Source organism: Adiantum capillus-veneris, chromosome 24 (assembly GCF_014529385.1).
Source record: "Adiantum capillus-veneris isolate H3 chromosome 24, ASM1452938v2, whole genome shotgun sequence".
In the NCBI taxonomy this organism is placed as follows: Eukaryota; Viridiplantae; Streptophyta; class Polypodiopsida; order Polypodiales; family Pteridaceae; genus Adiantum; species Adiantum capillus-veneris.
In genome coordinates this window covers 4,668,942-4,682,106 of record NC_140954.1, presented here as the reverse complement: position 1 = coordinate 4,682,106, position 13,165 = coordinate 4,668,942, and the positions used below count along the sequence as shown (strand labels likewise).

The 13,165-nt window shown below is 47.2% G+C and overlaps 1 protein-coding gene across 1 annotated transcript in view; it reads right to left on the bottom strand.

Moving 5' to 3' along the window:
• Positions 1–13,165, bottom strand: part of LOC147425867 (4/1 protein short form protein) — a 120,604-nt gene that overhangs the window by 82,254 nt on the left and 25,185 nt on the right. The gene's annotated exons all lie outside the window — the stretch shown is intronic.

Sequence of the window (13,165 nt, the reverse complement as noted above, 5' to 3'; positions counted from 1 at the left end):
CGCCCCGTGGCCCTAAGGGGGAGCGCCTCTGACCCAGGTCTGGGGGGAGAAAGGCTTTTACACCTCTCTCCCAAGTACCCTGTGGGGTGGGCCCGAGATGTCCAAACCCCCCCCCCCCCCCCTACGGGGCTCTTCGCCAACTTCAGGAAGGTGAGTTACCCCACCCTCCTGAAGTCCTCAAGAGACTTACCTTTAGCCCAGGCACAAGGCGTAATGCGTTCAATACCCATAGGACAAACATCGGGTGTAGTGCGTTCAAAAGCCACAAGGGGTGAGTTACCTCATCTGCTTGGAAGCTAGATCTTTACGGGTTGGGAATCACCCCATCCGGTGGAAGATCCCTACCTTTAGCCCAGGTACAAGGCGTAATGCGTTCAATACCCTTAGGACAACCTTTGGGTGTAATACGTTCATAAACACAAGGGACGAGTTACCTCATCCGCTTGGAGGTTAAATCTTCAAGGGTTGAGTATCACCCATCCGCTAGAAGATCCCAAAGAGGCAATGGAGAGTTGTCAGTTAGAATCCAGTCCCGCCATGTGGAGGCGACTCTCCGTAGGGACCATTCAGTTCTTTCAAGAAGATCGAATAAACAAAAAGACTAGATTTCATTAAGTGGGACGACTCGCCTTTTAGTTTTACATCAAGTACAATCTCTTTGCCCTTCTCATTCTTCAAGATGGCCTTAAGGCCTTGCCTACAATCGACCACGCCTCTCTTCTTGTGGGACCAAGGGATTCCTAGGAGGACGACACACCCTTCCTAAGGCATGATGTAAAAGTCCTCGTGCCCGAAATACCCCTAACAATGCAAATGTAGTTTACCAATGAATGGCCAACTTTTCAAGCCCACCGCATACATCCTCAATAGTAAAAAAAGACGGCATACATGGGAGTGAACCATAAAATGGTATTTTTTCAGTATTTGTTTGCTCATATAATTGCCTACAATGTGTGTACATATCCACTAGACTCAAGTTACCAAAATTCTCAACCCGCTTGCCTCTCAAGTTTCTCCAAAATCTTCCATATGCATGTGCCTTTTCTTGGACTTGAAATTCTTGTTGCTTTACTTCCCATTTTCTTCTCTTCTTTTGAATCAATGCCTTGTATGTATGCAAATGACTTTGATAGTTGTCTTTGTCCATAGTTGCATCAAGCTTTATCAAGAACTTTCAAGCATCTTCATATTCAAGTAAATAAGTTAGTTATTTACAAAGACTGACATTGTTACAATGTGCATTGACTACAAGGCTCTCGATAAAATCACCATCAAGAACAGATTCCGGATACCCAGGATCGATGATATACTGGACAGGTTACAGGGTTCTACTTGTTTCAATAGAATCGACCTGAAAAGTGGCAATCATCCAATAAGGATTGCTCCTAGAGATGTATACAAGACCGCGTTTGTACAAGTATTTGGTGATGCCTTTTGGTCTCACTAATGGTCCTCCAACCTTTAATAGAATGATAAACAGGATTTTTTAGAGTATGCATCATTCGTGGGCACCTTTTTCGACGACATCATCATATTCTCCAAGGATGGGGCAGCATTTGCTTCGGGTATCACACACACTAAGGAAACATCGATTGGTGGTGAATGGAAAGAAAAGTGAGTTTTTCTTACCAAAGATTCACTTTTTGGGACACATCATCTCTCCGGAGGGTGTCAAAATGAATCCGGCCAAGGTTGAGACCATCACAGATAGACCAAATTTGAAGAATGTTCATGAGGCTCGCAGTTTTATGGGCTTGTGTTCTTACTATCGACGTTTTATTTGAAAGTTTGCGGAGATTGCTTCTCCTTTACATGCTTTGACATAGAAAGGGTTCCTTTTACTTGGGGACCATATGAGATTGCAGCCTTCAAGACTCTCAAGGAGAAGTTGACGATTGACCCAGTATTGATTTTGTCCAACTTGCAAAAGACGTTTGAGATATATTGTGATGCATGTGGCCGCAGTCTTACACAACCGCACACTGCACTCAAAGCTGGCACCTACAGGAGAGGAGCACACTGCACTGTACCTGTATCTCTGCTAAAACCAATCGCTCTCAGCTGCAGCAAGGCGTTTTTCAAAAAGAGAGGCCTAATCGGCTGAAATAGAGCAGCCTAAGGGGAAAAGAAAACAAAAAGTGTATGGATCCTATCCGTACTGTACGGTTGTACGTACGAATGCAACCTTGGGACCGAAGAATATGGTGGCGGATGCATTGTCTCGTAAGCCTTTGGTTTTGGCTATTTCGGCAGTTCATCGTCATAGGTTCGAGGATATGGTAGATCAGTACGCCACAAATCCGGATTTTGCAAAGATCTTTAACTGGTTGCAGAGTGGGGAAGTAGTTATGGGCTATTCACTCAAGGAAGGCTATTTGATGCGGAAGAATTTGTTGTGTTACACAAGCACTGAGGAATATGGTTTTGATAGAGTGCCACTGTGCACCTTTTTCGGGCCACCGCGGCATAAAGACCACTTGAAAGGTGTGGAGCGGTTTTTCTATTGGCCAAGGCTCAAAAAGGATGTGGATGAGTTTGTTCGCAATTGTTTGATATGCTAGAAGGTCAATTTCGACAGGCATAAGGCACCAAGTCTTTTGCAACCTTTACCTATACCTAGCCTGTCACAAACTGGTGACGTGGCATGTCCGGACACACTCACAACAGGCTACAGACCCGGAAGACGTGGCGGCATGATACGTGGCAGACAGCCCAGAAAACCCGCTGACAGGCTGACGTGGCACCTGTGCGACAGCTCCATGATTTACGACGCAAAAAGCGGACAGGCTGTAGGGAATTCCTGCTTTTTGCGCTGGCTAAAACTTACACTGGCTAAATTGAGAAGCTTTTGGGAACATTGCTTTATTTTCAAAAAGCTTTTAAAAAGTTGATAGCTTTTGGGGCTCTGCTTTTGGGCATCCCTTATAACCTATAAATTAGTGGGCACGGCCTCACTTCTCAGAGCATCTGGACGCAGAGTCTGAGAGTGAGAACCCTCCCACTCTCTTGTACTTTGAACACAGATTAATACAAAAAGAAATACCAAAAGGGGCGTCAGTCTTTGGGGCCAATATCTCTAGGCATGGAACTCCGCCGTGTGAGAGTGCGCGTGTGAGAGAGAGAGAGAGAGAGAGAGAGAGAGAGAGAGAGAGAGAGAGAGAGAGAGAGAGAGCACAAACGCTATGTGTAGGAAAGGGGACGATCAGCCCCCCGCTGACTACCAGAGGAAGAGAACCTCCATACAACAGATGTGTGATCTCTATGAGATGAGAGATGTGGAAGTGGGTACCTCCTGGCCCTATAAATAGGTGTCCAAGGGGAGGTAGGGCAAGGCCTGATAAAAATCCCCACGACCCAACAGAAAAATGTTATATGGAAATATATGTGGGCACCCGGACAAAATGCGCGGCCGGCCCCAAAATCGGGTGGCCGGACCATGTACAACCTAGACTATGGGTGGCCAGCCCGTAGACATACTAGCCGTACAAGTATGCCCTAGACCTGTGAAGCAGCAGAGTGGTGTAAGTTTAAGACCCCCTCTCAGCACCTGATGTTGAAGAAAAAGCGTGAAGCCGAAGATGTGAGGCAAACGATGAAGATGTCTGCTGCGATGTCCACTGAAGGACAATCCTCCGGCGAAATCCACGAGTGTAGCAGCAGTCTCGGGTGTCACGATTGCCAAGAAATCTCCATGGTAAAGTGCCGTCACAAGCAGTGTAGCAAACTGATGTACTCCACTAATGCGGGGTGAAGATACTGCGTGAAGGTCTTGGACTGAGTGTGAAAACAACTCCTTGTCATGAAACTAGTGCCAATAGACCTACAAGTGTCCTACCCAATAGGATATGTGGTGTCTATAGTCAAAACCGTCTGGAGAAAATGGAGAAGCCCAGGAACCGTCATGAGAATGACCAGAAGCCTGTCAATGATCCTGCATCCGAGTGTGGCCAGGTGGCTAAGCTGTGTAAAACTACTGGAAGGCCAGATGTGGCAATCTGCGCCATAAACTCCTCCGAATCAAGGAAAGCTAGACTAAACAGTCTGCACTGTAGAAGCTACAGTAAGCCAAACTGAGAAGTCTGCGCTATGAAGATCCTCTGAGAAGAGGAAAGGCCAAACCGATGTGTATGCGCCGTCTTGTCTGCATCTCCTGCCTCCAATCCTTCGGTGTCAACCAGAACAGAATCGGCGCCAACAACGCCACCAAACCGCATCTCGGTGTGGCTCTCAATGTGAATAAGTTGGGAGTGGCCTACTACCCAGGTCAGGGGATAAGTCTGTTGTACGGTTACCGAGGGTGAGTGTAAGCAACTTTGAAGGTAGCAATCCAGATGATCAGGAGTGTAGAAGAGCTACTGCACTACCATCCAAGCCAAACTCTGGGTGACTCCGGAAAGAGAGTCCAAAGAACTGAAGTTCCACTCCAGTCTGTAGATCCAAGCAATGAACCTGTCCAAGAAGAGATCCAAGATCCTCTCCCTAAGTCCATGTAGATGCTCCTATATAAGCAAGTGATCTGACATGTCGAGGTCAAGTGGTAAGTGTCTATCCACCCATGATAGTGGTGTCCTCTCTAGGAATGTCGGAATCCCATATGCCATGAGCATGGCCATATCTCGTGTGAACTCCTCTGATGAGTGCATAGGTGTGTCGATAGCAAACCACAAGTCACCACCCCCTCTGGAGTGCGCAACCGCCAAATTATGGCTGGAATGAATGGATCTCCCAAGGATTGTACGCCCGTAGATGATCAAGCCGATGTCGAAACTACCGTGTACTGCAGCGGTCACTGAGAGACCGCACAGACCACCGAATGGGGTGTCTTGTCAGGAGGTAACTTCATCCTCTGTGAAAAACTCCAACCAAGTATTTGTTGTCCGCTGTCCAGCGAGTTTCAGCGTGCTTGTCCGCTCCCGGCAGGGTCCGGAGCGGTGTAGAGGGTGGAGGAAAGGATGGTGAATCAATGTCACTGCCCCAGATGGGCTGAAAACAGAGAAAACAGCAGGGCGTAATGGCTGAAATCTGTAGATTTGAAGAGGAACTTCGCCGGCAAGGCATCAGATGCCAAGGCCGGGTAGGTGGTGGCAAGATCCGGGGTCCAGAAGCTGAGCGCTGCCCTCCTGCTGCAAAAACGCAGGTCAATTTGCAGGCCACTTTTGCTGCACTTTTTGGCACCAAAAACCTTCTGTTTGCTGAAAAACAAAGGCTTGATGGGTACCCTAGGTGCCCAGCAACTTGTGGAAGGCGTCAACGACACAAAGTGACCAATAAAACCATCGAAATGGGCTGAAAACAGATGAAGGTCAAAAACACAAATGGATTTGGAGGGGTTTTCCGCGACAAAGATGTCCAGAAATGGTAGCGCTAGCAGGAAAATCAATAGATCTGATGTTTCTTGCAAAAACGCACGTGGCAAAGCATTCCTTCGCGATGGAAGCTGTCCAAATGTTGGCGCCACCCCCTCTTGCAGGCAGATTTGCAGAAATGTTGATGCTTTCCAAAAACGCTGGCTGTTGTGATCCCTTGGGAGGAGAACCTTTGCAGGTGATGAGGCGTTGGTCCCATGGAGAGCCTGAAGCTGCTGATACCATGTGCCCTGGCGACTGATACCATGTAAGAATGTGCGTGCACAGAAGCGTGTGTGTGTGAGAGAGAGAGAGAGAGAGAGTAGACCACAAACGCTATGTGTAGGAAAGGGGGCGATCAGCCCCCCACTGACTACCAGAGCAAGAGAACCTCCATACAACAAATGTGTGATCTCTGTGAGATGAGAGATGTGGAAGTGGGTTACCCCCTAGAAATATATGTGGGCTCCCGGACAAAGTGGGCGGCCAGCCCCAAAATCGGGCCGCCGGACCAGGTACAACTGTAGCGCGGATAGTGTGTCGTGCTCTCTACAATGGGTGCTCCTCAATGCAATGTGCGTGACATCTCACTCAAAACAACAATAGATAACAGCTGATCAACACAGAGACACAACAAAACATGTGGACTCGACTGTCACAAAGTGATGACATGGCTACCGACAGCAAAAACCCTAATTTCTGCCAAAAACCCTAAAAATCCTGCAAGTCCTAATTTCTGCCAGAAACCCTAATTTCTGGAAACCCTAACCCTAACTGCTGGCTAAAGCCCTAAGTGGCTGGAAACCCTAAAATCTGGCGCCAGTGCCACGTGGCAGTAGTGTACGGAGGTCCCACAAATTATGGAAGTTGAGAAAAAAGAGCAATTAGCGACGCAAGTCCTGCATGCTTTTTGCTACCCTGATTTGATGTGAGAGAGAGAGAGAGAATGAAACTTGCTTTATTTTATTAAAGCCACAGAGAGAGAGAGAGAGAGAGAGAGAGAGAGAGAGTTTGTGAGAGAAACTCTTTGCTTTTAATTTTTAAGCTTTTGGGGCTCTGCTTTTGGGCATCCCTTGTAATCTTTTACTAGTGGTTTAGGGCTCCCTTCTCAGAGCATCTGGACGCAGAGTCCGAGAGTGAAATCCTAACCGCTCTTTGTACTTTGACAATTGATTTAATACATAAAGAAATACCAAAAGGGGCGCTAGTCTTTGGGGCCAATATCTCTAGGCACGGAACTCTACCGGGCCAGTGCAAATCTATTGTGATCTGTGAATTGTTTTGAAGTGGTTATTTGGTGTTGTGGTGATTGATTCTTGACTTGGAGTGTCCAAGTCTGTTACAGTGGTATCAGAGCAACCCAGAGAAAAAGGATGCACGACCCAAGCTTACTCCTGAGGAGAGAGCTCGCTTCATTAGAGAAGGGAAGTGCTTTGGATGCGGGGAACATGGACATATCTTCGCGAAGTGCCCTAAACAGGCACCAAAAGAACAGAATGATAAGGACAACGACAGGCCTGAGAGTTCGAGAGCAGCTGAGGAACGTGGCAGAAAAGGCAAATAGAAAAGCAGAACTGATACCACATGGCGTGGCACCTGCACCGAATCAAATGAATGAAAGTACAAACTTTGCCGCTTTTTGGGGCAAAGTGAAGGATCAAGAAGCTCTTTTGAAGGAGCCAAGGCCAACTTCTTTTCACTTGGAATTGGCAACTCGATTTGGAATTACGCCCGACAAACTGACGCCACACGCAGAGGTAGTTCGACTGGCACCCAGATGGGATGTTGCCATTACACCGAGCATTGGCAAACTTCGTTTGCAATGACAGGGGTGTTCAGGGCACGCGAGTGACGTTCTATTCGGAATCCCTTGGTACCACAAGAACTACGCCGTGGTTGACTACCTGGCCGAGAACGCGACTTTGATAAATGAAGGGCTCAGAGATTGTACTTGATGAACTTCACTTTCTTTACTCATTCTTTTGGGAAAGAACTGAACGATGGATAAAGGTTGAATATGTTTTGACCTGAACAAAAGAACGCTAAGATTTTTCTCCACACCCATGCCGATTGCTTTTTAGAGGGCCTGAAGATCTGACCATTGACCTGATACCTGGAAGCACGTCACTGAACCGACCACCTTACCGTGTGAGCTCAGTACAAAATGAAAAGATTATGAACCAAGTGAAAGCCTCTGGGAAAAGGGTCTTGTCCAGCCTAGTACTTCACCATATTGCTCTCCAGTGTTGTTGGATTTTAAGAAAGACGGATCTTGGAGAATGTGCATCGATTATAGAACTCTCAACAAAATCACCATCAAGAACAGATTTCCGATTCCTAGGATCGATGATATACTCGACAGGTTACCAGGATCCTCATGCTTTAGCAGGATTGATCTGAAGAGTGGATATCATCATATCCGAATCGCGTTGGGAGACGTCTACAAGACAACCTTTCGGACTACTTTTGGGTTATTTGAGTTTTTGGTGATGCCTTTTGGCTTAACCAATGCTCCTGCGACATTTAACTGGATGATGGACGGGATTTTTTGAGAGTACAGGCTATTTGTTGGCACTTTCTTTGATGATATCATTGTTTTCTCCAAGAATGAGGCAAAACACAGAGATCATCTGCTTCAGAAATACACTTTTTGGGACACTTTATCTCAGCAGCAGGAGTGCAAATGGATTCGGCCAAGATAGTGACTATACGTGATTGGCCCGATTTGAAGAATGTCCATGAAGTTGGAAGCTTCTTGGGACTGTGTTCGTACTACAGGCGGTTCATACGGAAGTTTGCAAAGGTTGCTTCCCCTTTGCATATCTTGATACCGAAAGGAGTCCCTTTTCTTGTGGGGATCCACAGAGGTGAGTACCTTTCAGACATTGAAAGAGAAATTGACTACAGGACCAGATTTGACTTTGCCAGACTTGCAGAAGTCATTTGAAGTATTTTGTGATGCTTGTGGTCGTAGTCTGGGTGCGGTCTTGATGCAAGAAGGCGATGTCATTGCTTACGAGAGCCGATTGTTCTCTAGGCCGGAGATGACAGCACAGATTTATGAGAAAGAGCTTTTGGCGGTTACCCATGCTCTTACTCAGTGGCGGCACTACCTACTCGGAGCGGATTTTACTGTCTTTATAGACCATCAGAGTTTGCGCTACTTCTTGTCACAGAAGCACCTTCCGGAAAAGCAGATGCGACGGGCGAACATCTTGTCACAGTTTCACTTCCAGATTGTCCATGTGCAGGGACAGAAGAATGTGGTGGCAGATGCTTTGTCTCGGAAGCCGTTGGTTCTGTGTATTTCCGCGATACATCATAGGAGCTTCGAGGATATGGTCGATCAGTATGCCACAAATACAGATTTTGCAGATATTTTCACACTAATACGGGATGGGGAGATAGTAGCTCGATACTCCCTTCGGGAAGGCTACTTGATGAGAAAGACTATGTTGTGCGTTACACAGTCGTTGAAGGAAAAGGTTATAACTGAATGCCACTGTCCACCTTTTACGGGTCACCGCAGCATTGCTACCACCATGAAGGGGGTAGAGAGATACTTCTTTTGACCGAGACTCACAAAGGATGTGGAAGAGTTTGTGCGTAGTTGCTTAGTATGCTAGAAGGTCAAGTTTGACAGGCATAAGGCACAGGGATTGTTATAGCCTTTACCCATACCCACCCGCCCCTGGGAAAGTATTGCAATGGATTTCATTTTTGATCTCCCGAGAACACAGAATGATCACGATGATTTTCCAATTACATGGCACGTCTGAGACGATTGTCTCAGACAGAGACCCCAGATTTATGAGTGTGTTTTGGAAGGCAATTTGGGAGAACATTGGCACGCGGTTGCAGTTCTCGTCATCGTTCCACTTGCAGACTGACGGGCAATCTAAGATTGCCAATTCAATGGTTTTAGATTTATTGAAGTCTTGTATCTCGGATCAGAAGACTCAATGGAAAAGTACTTTGGAATTTGCCTACAATAACACGATACACTCTTCGACGGGAAGACGCCATTTGAGATTATTGAAAGTGCTGCGAAGGTTCCATCCTTCCTAAGCATGAAAGATTAGATTTTTGAAGCGGATGAATATAAGCGAGACTTGGATACGGCTTTTGCCAAGGTTCGCGAGACTTTGCAGAAGTCTCAAGAACGACAGAAAAAGGCAGCGGATCGCCATCATCGCGACTTGAAATTGAAGGAGGATGATTGGGTGCTCTTACGTTTTGAGAAGGCACGCCTAAGAAAGAAAAAGGGAAAGGAGAGGCTTTTTTTAAAGCTTAGAATGCGATACTACGGACCTTTCCAGATCACTGAAAAGATAAATGATGTCTCCTTCCGATTGAAACTGCCAGATACTTGGAGGATTCACAATGCATTGCATGTGAGTCTCTTGAAACCTCTTAAGGGTGATGTGCCTGATGATGGGGAGCCTGATGAGCAACCCGAAGTGGAAGAAAACGAGGAGATCCTTGTTCCTGAACAGATTTTGGCACATACGGAGAAGAAGAATAAAGGTAAAGTCCGAAGGCGGTTCTTGGTTAAGTTCAAGAACTATCCTGCATTGGATGCGAAGTGGATGGAGAAGGAGGACCTAGCAGATACTCCTCAGATTGTGAAACTTTACCTCGATGCTTTTGGTTTAGCATAGTCTATTCCAAATAGAACCCAGAATTCAGCTTGGCCGAAGATCTGGTGCAGTGGGATGCACAAGAGGGGAGTCACTCCGCTCCTTTGTCAACGGATGCCTTGATTTTGATACTTAAGTCATTGATGTCTCTTTGAGCTTCAGGGATACTAAGAGCTGACAGTATTCTGCTGGATGACTTTATGAAATGGAATTCCTGATTATGATACTGATTTGTTCTTGACTTCTTTTAAGTGCAGGAACTGATAGACGAAATGACTGCAACATTTTCGTCTGATTGATCTCGAATAGACATGGTTGCAATAGGGGTTAGTCAATCGGACATCGATGAGGTCCCGATTGGACCTAGATGTGATTGCTAGCTACATTGCCGATAAATCATGGTCTAAGATCCAAATGAATGTTGAATGTCCTGTGACGTCCTGTGATGTCTAGTGATGTCCTGTGATGTCATGTGATGTGACTGTCAATTTGGTACATGTGCTAGATGTGTGTTCCTAGTATGTAGGTACTAACAGTCAGTGTCTGCTAAGATGGTTTATGCTTTCTGTCGGTTTTGCAGGCGTAATCGCGGTCGATTACAATGCTTTCAAGAGGGGGGTATGTCACAAAGTGATGACGTGGCTACCGACAGCAAAAACCCTAATTTCTTCCAAAAACCCTAGAAATCCTGCAAGTCCTAATTTTAGCCAAAAACCCTAATTTTGCAAAAACCCTAATTTTTGGAAACCCTAACCCTAACTGCTGGCTGAAACCCTAAGTGGCTGGAAACCCTAAAATATGGCGCCAGTGCCACGTGGCAGCAGTGTACGGAGGTCCCGCAAATTACGTAAGTTGAGAAAAAAAAGCAATTAGCGACGCAAGTCCTGCATGCTTTTTGCTACGTCGATTTGATGAGAAAGAGAGAGAATGAAACTTGCTTTATTTTATTAAAGCCACACACACACACACACACACACAGAGTTTGTAAGAGAAACTCGTTGCTTTTAATTTTTAAGCTTTTGGGGCTCTGCTTTTGGGCATCCCTTGTAATCTTTTTATTAGTGGTTTAGGGCTCACTTCTCAGAGCATGTGGACGCAGAGTCTAAGAGTGAAACCCTAACCGCTCTTTGTACTTTGACAATTCATTTAATACATAAAGAAATACCGAAAGGGGCGCCAGTCTCTGGGGCCAATATCTCTAGGCACGGAACTCCGTCGGGCCAGTGCAAATCTATTGTGATCTGTGAATTGTTTTGAAGTGGTTATTTGGTGCTGTGGTGATTGATTCTTGACTTGGAGTGTCCAAGTCTATTACACGACTATCTCAAAGAATTGATACGGACTCTGGCGTGGCAGCACACTTAGCTCAAGCCTAGAACTTACGGGTACAATGGGGGTGTCGAGGCTCAGATGTGGAGGGATGGTGCAGACGTGATGTGTGTATAGACTCGCTACCCTAGACGACGACGCTAGACCATATATGCAAAAGATGATGCGACGACCCAGCAGCTACTACTCATATGTACCACCAAAAAGAGCCACCAACGGCTCATAAATGTCAACCATTTAAGTCTATCTCCAAACTGAGGGTGGTGACCTGGCCACTATGCCCACTAGACCACCGTCCGTATCCCTACCACGTGTCACTGCCAGCCCAGAGAGTCCGTCCAGTGTGAACCAAATCAGACCAATTGTACTAACTGTGTGTCCTATGAAAGTGACACTGTAGCCTGCTACAGGTTGCCCGCCACAAGACCGCTCACCGTCTCGGTGAGAGGAAATACTGACCACTACGTAGCCTATCTGTACGTCTTTCTTGAAGCAGGTGCTAGGCCCAACCATGACCTTACATGCCTCAAAAGTGGAGTTAAAAACACTGCAATGCTTGCAAACGCCTTAAGCCTTTGAATAGGCAGGAACCCAGTATGATTGCATAGTCCAAGAATCCCAATTGGCAAAACAGAATGAGACTTTAAAGCAAAGAGATATGCTCGGTTTGGATCCTACACATCTTTATCCTCCATAACCATAGTGAGAGGAAAATGACCTAGTCCATTCTTGCAGATGAACCTTGCAACACCTTCTACAACAGCACTCTTCTCGAAAACAAGGATGACCAAAAGCTCGAGTAACACCGCAAATAAGGTTAAGCTCCATCGTGATGGCAGAACGAAAAGCATTAACAGCAACGGATGGCAACTAGGTGAATGCTTGAAAGCCACAAAGAAACAGCCAAAAGGCTCTTCAGCAACCCAATCCAAAAATCTTCTGAAGTGCAGGGAAGTCAGATTGAGGAATAGGAGGGACCGTTATGCAGCTTGCTAAGGGGCGGATCAGCGGGTGGGGGGTGATCAGCTTGAGGCTGAGGGGGTTGGGGAGGCGGGAAGTTAAGCTAGATAGGGGCGAGGGGGCTAGGGGGCTAGATAGGGGGCGAGGGTGGGTAGGGGGGACGAGGGGTAGGTAGGGGGGCGAGGCCTAGGTAGGGGGTGGGGGTGGGTAGGGGGGCGAGGCCTAGGTAAGGGGTGGGTAGGGGGGGAACCAGGGGTAGGTAGGGGGTGGGTAGGGGGGGCGAGGGGTGGGTAGGGGGAACGAGGGGTAGGTAGGGGGGGAGGAGGGAAAGAGTGTAGGGGCGAGGGTGAGTAGGGGACGAGTGAGTGTGAGGGGGAGGGTAGGGTCGAGGAGATAGGGGGTAGATGGTGGGGGACCAGGGGTAGGTAGGGGGTGGGTAGGGGGGTAGGTAGGGGGAGGCGAGGGAAAGAGTGTAGGGGCGAGGGTGAGTAGGGGGCGAGTGAGTGTGAGGGGGAGGGTAGGGTCGAGGAGATAGGGGGTAGATGGGGGCGAGAGGGTGTGAGTAAGGGCGAGGAGGGAGGGAGGGGTGGTGAGGGGAGAGGGCAATCCAGCAAATAGATATCATGATCAGGTAATTCATCAAGCTTGAAATCAACATTGTTTTTGCTGTATCCCGTCTTGAGGAAGCTTTGTGAAGGGAGTTTGCTAGACACATAGGAGAGCTTTGTTCTGGTCGGAGAAGCAGACACCAATGGGGGTGATGTTGAGGGGGGCTGAACTCCTGTAGGGGAGATTCCTTCCCGCTTCTATGATTCTTCAGAGGCTCACCAAATCCAAAGGCTTCCACCAAGGGCACACGGGGCGTAGCTTCTGTGACCCTTACCCTTTGAG